Source organism: Haemaphysalis longicornis, unplaced genomic scaffold (genome assembly GCF_048455015.1).
Source record: "Haemaphysalis longicornis isolate Haplotype H1 unplaced genomic scaffold, Haemaphysalis longicornis Haplotype H1 scaffold_11, whole genome shotgun sequence".
NCBI lineage: Eukaryota > Metazoa > Arthropoda > Arachnida > Ixodida > Ixodidae > Haemaphysalis > Haemaphysalis longicornis.
Window position 1 is genome coordinate 118,254,878 of NW_027526214.1, and position 8,278 is coordinate 118,263,155.

Consider the following 8,278-nt stretch of genomic DNA (forward strand, 5'->3'; position numbering starts at 1 on the left):
GGTGAGTGGTGAAATCGGGCGAAAACACGACAATGTCGCCTAAGTAACAAAGGCATGTTTTCCACTTGAGGCCTCGTAGAACACCGTCCATCATTCTCTCAAATGTTGCGGGCGCGTTGCAAAGTCCGAAAGGCATGACGTTAAATTCGTAAACTCCATCAGGTGTCACGAAGGCAGTTTTTGAGCGATCAGATTCGGCCATGGGGACTTGCCAGTAACCTGAGCGTAGATCGAGAGAAGAGAAAAATTCAGCGCCTTGCAAGCAATCAAGAGCGTCATCGATACGAGGTAGTGGGTAGACGTCTTTGCGAGTGATTTTCTTCAGACGCCTGTAATCGACGCAGAACCGGATGGACCCATCTTTCTTTGTGACAAGCACAACGGGCGAAGCCCAGGGGCTTGAAGAGGGTCTAATTACGTTGCGGGTGAGCATGTCAGCGACGTGTTCGTCAATCACGCGTCGTTCGGAAGGTGACACTCGATAAGGTCGCTGCCGCAGAGGGGCGTGGGATCCGGTATCTATTTCGTGGGCAACAGTCGACGTGCGGCCCAAGGCGGTCTGATGGCTGTCGAAAGATTCACGGAAGCGATCGAGAACGGCAAGAAGTTGGTCGCGTTGTGCTGGGGTGAGATCTCCATCGATGGATCGTTGAAAAACATCGGGAGTTGCCTTGCTGGGATGAGGGCTCAGGACATTCACCGAAAACACGGATGATTCCTCCGGGACGGCCATGACCAGAATGGGGTCGAGGGCTTCCACGTACCCGAGACATTCCCCACGATATAATGTTGAAGGGCAAGACGACGGGTTGCCGACAAGCATCACACGGGACCCACATTGGACGTCGAGGACAGCAGCGGGCAAAGGCAGGCATTTCCGAGACGAAAAAACACTCGATGGCGTGAAAACAGCAGTTGAATCAGGCTTGACGTCACAAGAAACAGGCACAAGCACGGAGGAATTGGGCGGAAGGGACGTGTCGTCCGTCACGATTAACCTGACGGGCAGGTCATTCGATGGCGGTTCGCATGACGGAAATAGTTCGACCTGAGCACGAGCACAATCAATGATGGCGTGATGACGGGATAAGAAGTCCCATCCGAGGATGATGTCGTGAGAACACGAGGGAAGGACAATGAACTCGATGATGTACGTGATGTTTTGGATAGCTACACGAGCGGTGCACATTGCCAACGGTTTCACCTCTTCACCTCCAAAGAGGAGCTAGCGTGCATGACCGACGTTCCACAGCCTTGTTGTCCTGCTCCTACGCACGTCCATTCGTACTCCGAAGCTGTTACGAGACCATCCCAGCCCATGGAGCGAATTCCCCCTCCTACTACTCATGGCCACTTGACGGCTATTCCTGCGCCTTCGCCGTCGCCCCCTCCATTCCCAGCGTGGCGACCACCACGTCCAGCAAGCGAGCGGCCAGTGTGTTATTACTGTGGCATCAGAGGGCACATTTTGCGGTTTTGTCGGCGACGCCAGCTGGACGAACGCCGGGGCTACGCACCGTATGAGCGCGACGCCTACTTTGGATACGCCCCTCGTCAGCGCCTGTACTCGCCACCTTCGCGCCAGCCTTCGCCCGTTTATGACGCCAGAAGCTTCCCTCGCGATTCCCGCCCGACACGACGTCGTTCCCCTTCACCCTTCCGTCGTGCTCTGTCGCCTCTCCGTCCTGTCTCCAACTCAAATGTCCCCAACCAACACCAGGAAAACTAGACGATGCAGTTTTTGGAGGGAAAACTGCATTTTGTGGACCGACTACAACTCCTCCCGAACTTCCGTGTAACCTGTTATCTGTTCTCGTTGAAGGAATTGAAGTGGAAGCGTTAGTGGATACTAGAGCTAGTATTTCTGTGATTGCTGCTGATCTGTGTTCCCGTCTGCGAAAGGTCAAGACTCCGTATGGCGGTCCCTATTTACATGGCGCAAATAATCAGGACATCAGGCCCTCCGCTTATTGTACCGTGCGCGTATTAATTGGAGAACTCCGCCATTCTATTCAATGTGCTGTTCTTTCACCATGTGCTCACCAGCTTATCCTCGGATGGGACTTTCTTTCCTCTGCCTCTGCCGTTATTTCCTGCCGTGAACCCGCCATCAGTATTGACGACACTGAAAATTCCAGTTGCCTAGATTCGCCACAGCACACACTCAAGCTGAAATGTGATCATGTTTTGGAAGCTGGTTGTCAGGGAATTCTGTCGGTCTCCTCGGACGAAATTAACGCTGGTGATGTTGTGGTGGTGCCCTCTACCCGGTTCTTACACCAGGGAATCGCCATCCCAACCTGCCTTGTTCGGTTTGCGCGCGGGTGTGCGGTGCTTGCTGCACTGAACACTACGAATGAGGCGATATTACTGGCCGAAGCAACCACTATAGCTTCAGTTGCCGACCATGCCCCTGCGTCAGTAGTTTCCGGTGACGTGCCCCCTTCCAGTCAGAACTTATTTGGCCCGCTCGGTAATAATTCAGCTCTTGCGTCCACTATCAGTCAAGACCTGACGCCTAATCAGAGAAAGTCATTACTGGACGTCCTAACGAAGCACCAAGCGTCTTTCGACGCACACTCATGTAGCCTCTCACAAACATCTGCAGGCGAGCACAGAATTAAAACGGATGGTTCAGCCGTGATCCGCCGCAGGCTATATCGCGTCTCCTCGTATGAACGGAAAATCATCGAAGACAACGTCGCTGACATGCTCAAGCGCACTATTATTCGGCCGTCGACTAGCTCCTGGTCTTCCCCAGTGGTACTCGTCGAGAAGAAAGACGGTTCTGTACGGCTCTGCGTCGACTACAGGGCCCTCAATAAGATCACGCAGAAAGACGTCTACCCTATGCCCCGCATAGACGATGCCTTAGATTGTCTACAGGGGGCCGAGTACTTCTCTAGTCTGGACCTTCGGTCGGGGTACTGGCAAATCCCGATGCATGAAGCTGACAAAGAAAAAACCGCATTTACCACCCCCGATGGTCTTTATGAATTTAATGTAATGCCATTTGGACTATGCAATGCCCCGGCTACATTCGAACGGATGATGGACACTGTGCTTCGTGGCCTAAAATGGAAAACTTGCTTATGCTATCTGGACGATGTTGTTATCTTTTCGTCCACATTTTCACAGCACCTTGAGCGCCTTGACGAGGTACTTACTTGCCTGTCCAACGCGGGACTTCAACTTAACACAAAAAAATGCCATTTTGCGAGCAAGAGTATAAAGGTGCTGGGACACGTCGTCTCCAGAGATGGAATACGCCCGGATCCGGACAAAACAGCTGCCGTTATTAATTTCCCTCGACCCCTTCAACAAAAAGATCTGCGAAGCTTCCTTGGCCTGGCATCATATTTTCGGCGTTTTATACGCAACTTTGCCACCCTTGCGTCTCCCCTGCATCAGCTCTTGCGCGCCAACGTGCCCTTTATATGGACGGATGATTGCCAAGCCGCATTTGAAGCTCTGAAAGATTCACTTACCTCTGACCCCGTCCTGTGTCATTTTGACGACTCAGCGCCTACTATATTACACACTGATGCCAGTGGGTGTGGCATTGGTTCCGTTCTTCTCCAGCGCGATGCTCAGCTTCGAGAAAGAGTCATAGCGTATGCCAGTCGTTCACTGACGCCCGCTGAGAAGAATTACACCATCACGGAACAGGAATGCCTCGCTGTCGTCTGGTCTATACAAAAGTTTCGCCCGTACCTATATGGTCGTCATTTCACCATCGTTACGGATCACCATGCCCTCTGTTGGCTATCCACGATGAAAAACTTATCTGGGCGCCTCGGCCGATGGATACTGCGTTTGCAGCAGTTTGACTTCACGGTTACATTCAAGTCCGGCAAAAAGCATTCGGATGCGGATGCCCTTTCGCGATGCCCGTTATCCTCCCCGTCGCAAGCTGCGTCTTCCGGGCCACGGCCGCCACGTTTACCCATGGCACCCCTCAACCATGCTGCAGTAGAGACGGCCACCGAGCTGCCTTCGCTTCAGCGGGCCGATACATACTGCCGAACTTTAATGGACCGCCTGAGTGGCTTGGCGCGACCACCCAATAGCCGGCTGCGACGCCAACTGAACAACTTTCGGGTTATTGATGGCGTGCTCTACCGCGCCAATCATCATCCTTCCGGTCATAAATGGGTGCCTGTCGTTCCTCGTCAGCTCCGCCTTCGCATACTCGAGGCTTTTCACGATGACGCAACAGCTGGGCACCTTGGCTTCCAGAAGACTTATGACCGTGTTCGGAGTCGATTTTTCTGGCCAGGCCTCTCCACGAGCGTCGCCAAGTACGTCGCCTCTTGCGCGTTGTGTCAACAGCGCAAGCGACAAACGACACCTCCTGCCGGATTTCTGCAGCCGGTTCCTTGCCCTTCTGTTCCATTCGACACAGTAGGCATAGACCTGTACGGGCCGTTACCTGTAACATCGACTGGATGCCGCTGGATCGTGACTGCTGTCGATCACTTGACCAGGTACGCAGAGACCGCTCCTTTACAGTCCGGGTGTGCTCACGAAGTCGCCGACTTCCTTCTGCGCAACATTATCCTGCGACATGGAGCACCTCGAGTTTTGCTCAGTGACCGCGGCAAGACGTTTCTTTCACAAATTGTTGCAGAAGTTCTTCGCGCTGCCAATACCATCCACAAAACTTGTTCTAGCTACCATCCGCAGACGAATGGACTTACTGAACGGTTCCACCGCACGCTCTCTGATATGATCTCCATCTACGTCAGCCCCGACCACCGAAATTGGGACATAATTCTTCCCTTCGTTACATTTGCCTATAATACCGCTGTCCAGCGCACCACCGGTTACTCGCCCTTCTTTCTCGTTTTCGGCCGCCTCCCCTCTTTTGCGCTCGACACCGTTTTTTTCTCTGCCCCAGTCCCCGCTACTTCGCCACTTCATGAACAGTTCATCGATCGGATCGCCCATTATCGACGTATGGCGAAAGAAAACACAGATGCGAGCCAGCAAGAACGAAAGGGCAGATATGACGACACCCATCGCTCCGTTAAGTTCTCGAAAGGTGAAGAGGTCCTGCTTTGGACACCTGTTAGAAAACCGGGACTTTGCGAGAAGTTCCTGCACCGGTACATTGGTCCGTACGTCGTCATCGACCAGACTTCTCCAGTCAATTATCGCGTGTTACCAGTTAACCCTTCTTCAGACCGTCGCTGTCGTGGGACAGAGATAGTGCATGTCTCCCGCTTGAAACCGTTCAACCGTCGCTAAACGTAACCTTCTGCGGGCAGGCGCCCGCTTTCAGCCGCGGGGGGAAAAGTGTGAGCACCAGGGATGTGCATTGAGACTGTTCCCCGTGAACCTGGCATCATCATCATTCATTCTGGTCACCAAGGGGTATGCTCCTCAATCACTCACAGCTAGCCGCCCATCGGGATTATCATCTGCGGATAATCATCATCGTGGGTTCGGCCTCCTCGGAACGGTCGGAGTCAGCAGCTAATAAACGCGGCCTCAAGGAACAACCCGTCTCTCTCACTATTTCTTCTGGGTCCTCCAGAAGTTTCTTTTACTGCTTACCTATCCACGAAGGAACCAGCCATTAGCACTACTAAAAACATCATCTGGAAATTTCCCAAGGTCCCTGCCACCACGGTGGTTATCGGCGACTCCAAGAGCAAGCATCTCTACCAGCACTTTGACCCCAAACGACCAGGTACGCCTGCTTTCATCACCAAGCCCGGAGCATGCATCGGTGACGTGCAGTCCATCCTAGACTTCTTTCCGGATACTGCAAAAACGATCATCCTGCACGTCGGAACAAATGACCCGGCCACCGTCAATGGATCGACGGCATTCGAAAGATACAAGGCTCTCCTGGATTTGATTGTTCAAGAATGTCCAAAGGTGTCTCGTATTTACGTGACCCTGGTGCTGCCAAAAGCACGAAACGCCGCCTCAGGAACCGAAATTACCGGTTTATTGGACGGTGCAACCGAGAGGCGTCGTTCTTCAATCGGCTTCTCTGGAACTACTGCCGACGATCAAGAACTCTGTTCTACCTTGACCACGAGCTGCAGTTCCAACCTGCGGCACGAGTTCTTGCATCAGACGGCCTTCACCCCTGCTTCGAAGGCGTCGCTCTCATGGCCAGCCACCTCCATAGCATGTGCCTCAGTAGGAGGGGCCCATTTACAACTTGGTCTTTGACCTGGCCCGCCAACTCCGCGCTGGCGGAGCCGTCCCTTCGGGTCTCAAGATCACCGCCGCGCAGCTACGCCGCCTCGGCCGGTGCCCCTGCGGTGCCTTCCACTGCAGCTTCTTCGAGTAGAACCTCCGCTCGAACAATTCAAAGTTCCTGCCCCGCGGCCGCCAGGATTGACTGCGCCCTACTGATGCCGGTAACGCAATCAACCATAATATCTCTAGTAAATTTTAGATGCCAGAAAACTAACCGACAAACGTGTCCGATATGAGATGCACGCCTCCACTCTGAAGCAGTACCTCAATTCCTCCATTGTGCCCAAAAGTCTCGCAATAGAAATAAAACCAGCCACATCTGAGTTGTCGCCTGCGAATAAGGAAAAGTGGGACAGTGTGCTCAAATCCGCTTCATTGGACTTGATACGCAGAATTTTCGATAACTACCAGACAAATTTTGAACTGCTGGTAAGGAACGAAAACATTCTCTTTCCCCATCAAAGCAAGTATGAGATCGAGTCATTGGCCTTGCACGAATTAATGTTTCGAGATAAGCTGTCTCATGTCAAGGACCAAAAATTCTCGCTTGATAATGTTATCCTTAAACAAGACGGCTCCCCTGCTCGAACCTTACCAGTCACACAGCAAGAAGATGTCGAGATTAGTAACATAGTCAACTTGTCAGATGCGTTTTTGTCCAAAGCCAATTTGAGCATACTTGCTAGGGGTTTGCGTTTTTGCCCCACAGGGTTTTTTTCCGAATTCCAGCTTTTTAAAGATCTCGAAAATTTCGCCCGTACCATGATGTTAAGGGAATACGTTCATGATCGCGAAACATGTAGTGACACTGCTAAATTGCTTCCAAGCCTTGAACACTGGACACCACCCCCCCCCCCCCCCCAGCGGGACGAGTGCTTAGATATGTATATCAAAGCTGTGCAACAAGACATCATTGAAGCTTACAAAAAGCAGTCTACCTTCCGCCATAACCTTTCTATCAGTGAAAAAAATTCAATACAAACCCTCTCTCACGCACTGATATTGTGATTAAACCAGCTGACAAAGGTGGTGCAATAGTATTACTTAACCAGCTTGACTACTTCGAAGAAGCAGAGAGGCAGCTATCCGACTCGTCATTCTACAAACCACTCGAAAATTATCCTACAGCCGATTTTAAAGAAATCGTTGCAGAAAAACTTACTCAATTGGTGAAGGATGGACTAATTTAAGAAAGAACAGCCCATTCACTTGTTCCGCTTAATCCTGTAGCCGGCAGGTTTTACTTGCTGCCAAAAATCCACAAAAAAGACAATCCCGGCCGCCCAGTCGTCGCGCGATAGGCACCATCACTGAACATATTTCGCGGTACGTGGACTCGATAATTAGCATACTACCGCCTACTGTTCCTTCCTATATTATAGATACTAACCACTTCCTTTCGGACGTTTTAGATTTGGATATACCCAGCAATTCTCTCCTGGTTACAATGGATGTTGCGTCACTCTACATAAATATTCCGCCCGACGATGGAATCCGAGCAGTAACTCACGCTTACAGGGAAGCAACTTTTGACAAACTTGTTGATGGCTCTACACTAAGCTTTCCTGTTCGACTAATTCTAGAGCTTAACAATTTTGAGTTCGATGGGAAACACTACGCTAAAATAAGTGGCACATCTATGGGAACAAGCGTAGGGCCAAAGTATGCCAAGATATTTGTGGGCGTCCTAGAGGGAGAATTTGTGAATAGCCAGAGCCTAAAGCCACTCTATTATAGGCGTTTCATTGATGATGTATTCCTGATTTGGACCCACTGTAACAAACCTGATAACCTCCATAGACGCGTTCAACTCTGCGCATCCCTCCATTTCTTTTTCTTACCAATACTCCCCGTCTACTGTTAATTTTCTTGACGTAAACGTCATCGTCTCAGAAAGCAAACTGGTCAATAAACTGTACCGAAAACCGCCCTAGAAGCAACAGTACCTACATTTCCAAAGCAGTCGCGTCAATCATTGCAAAACCGGAATTCCCTATAGCCAAGCTCATCGTTTTCGTCGAATTTGCTCATGGGAAGAGGACTTCAATGATAATTGTAA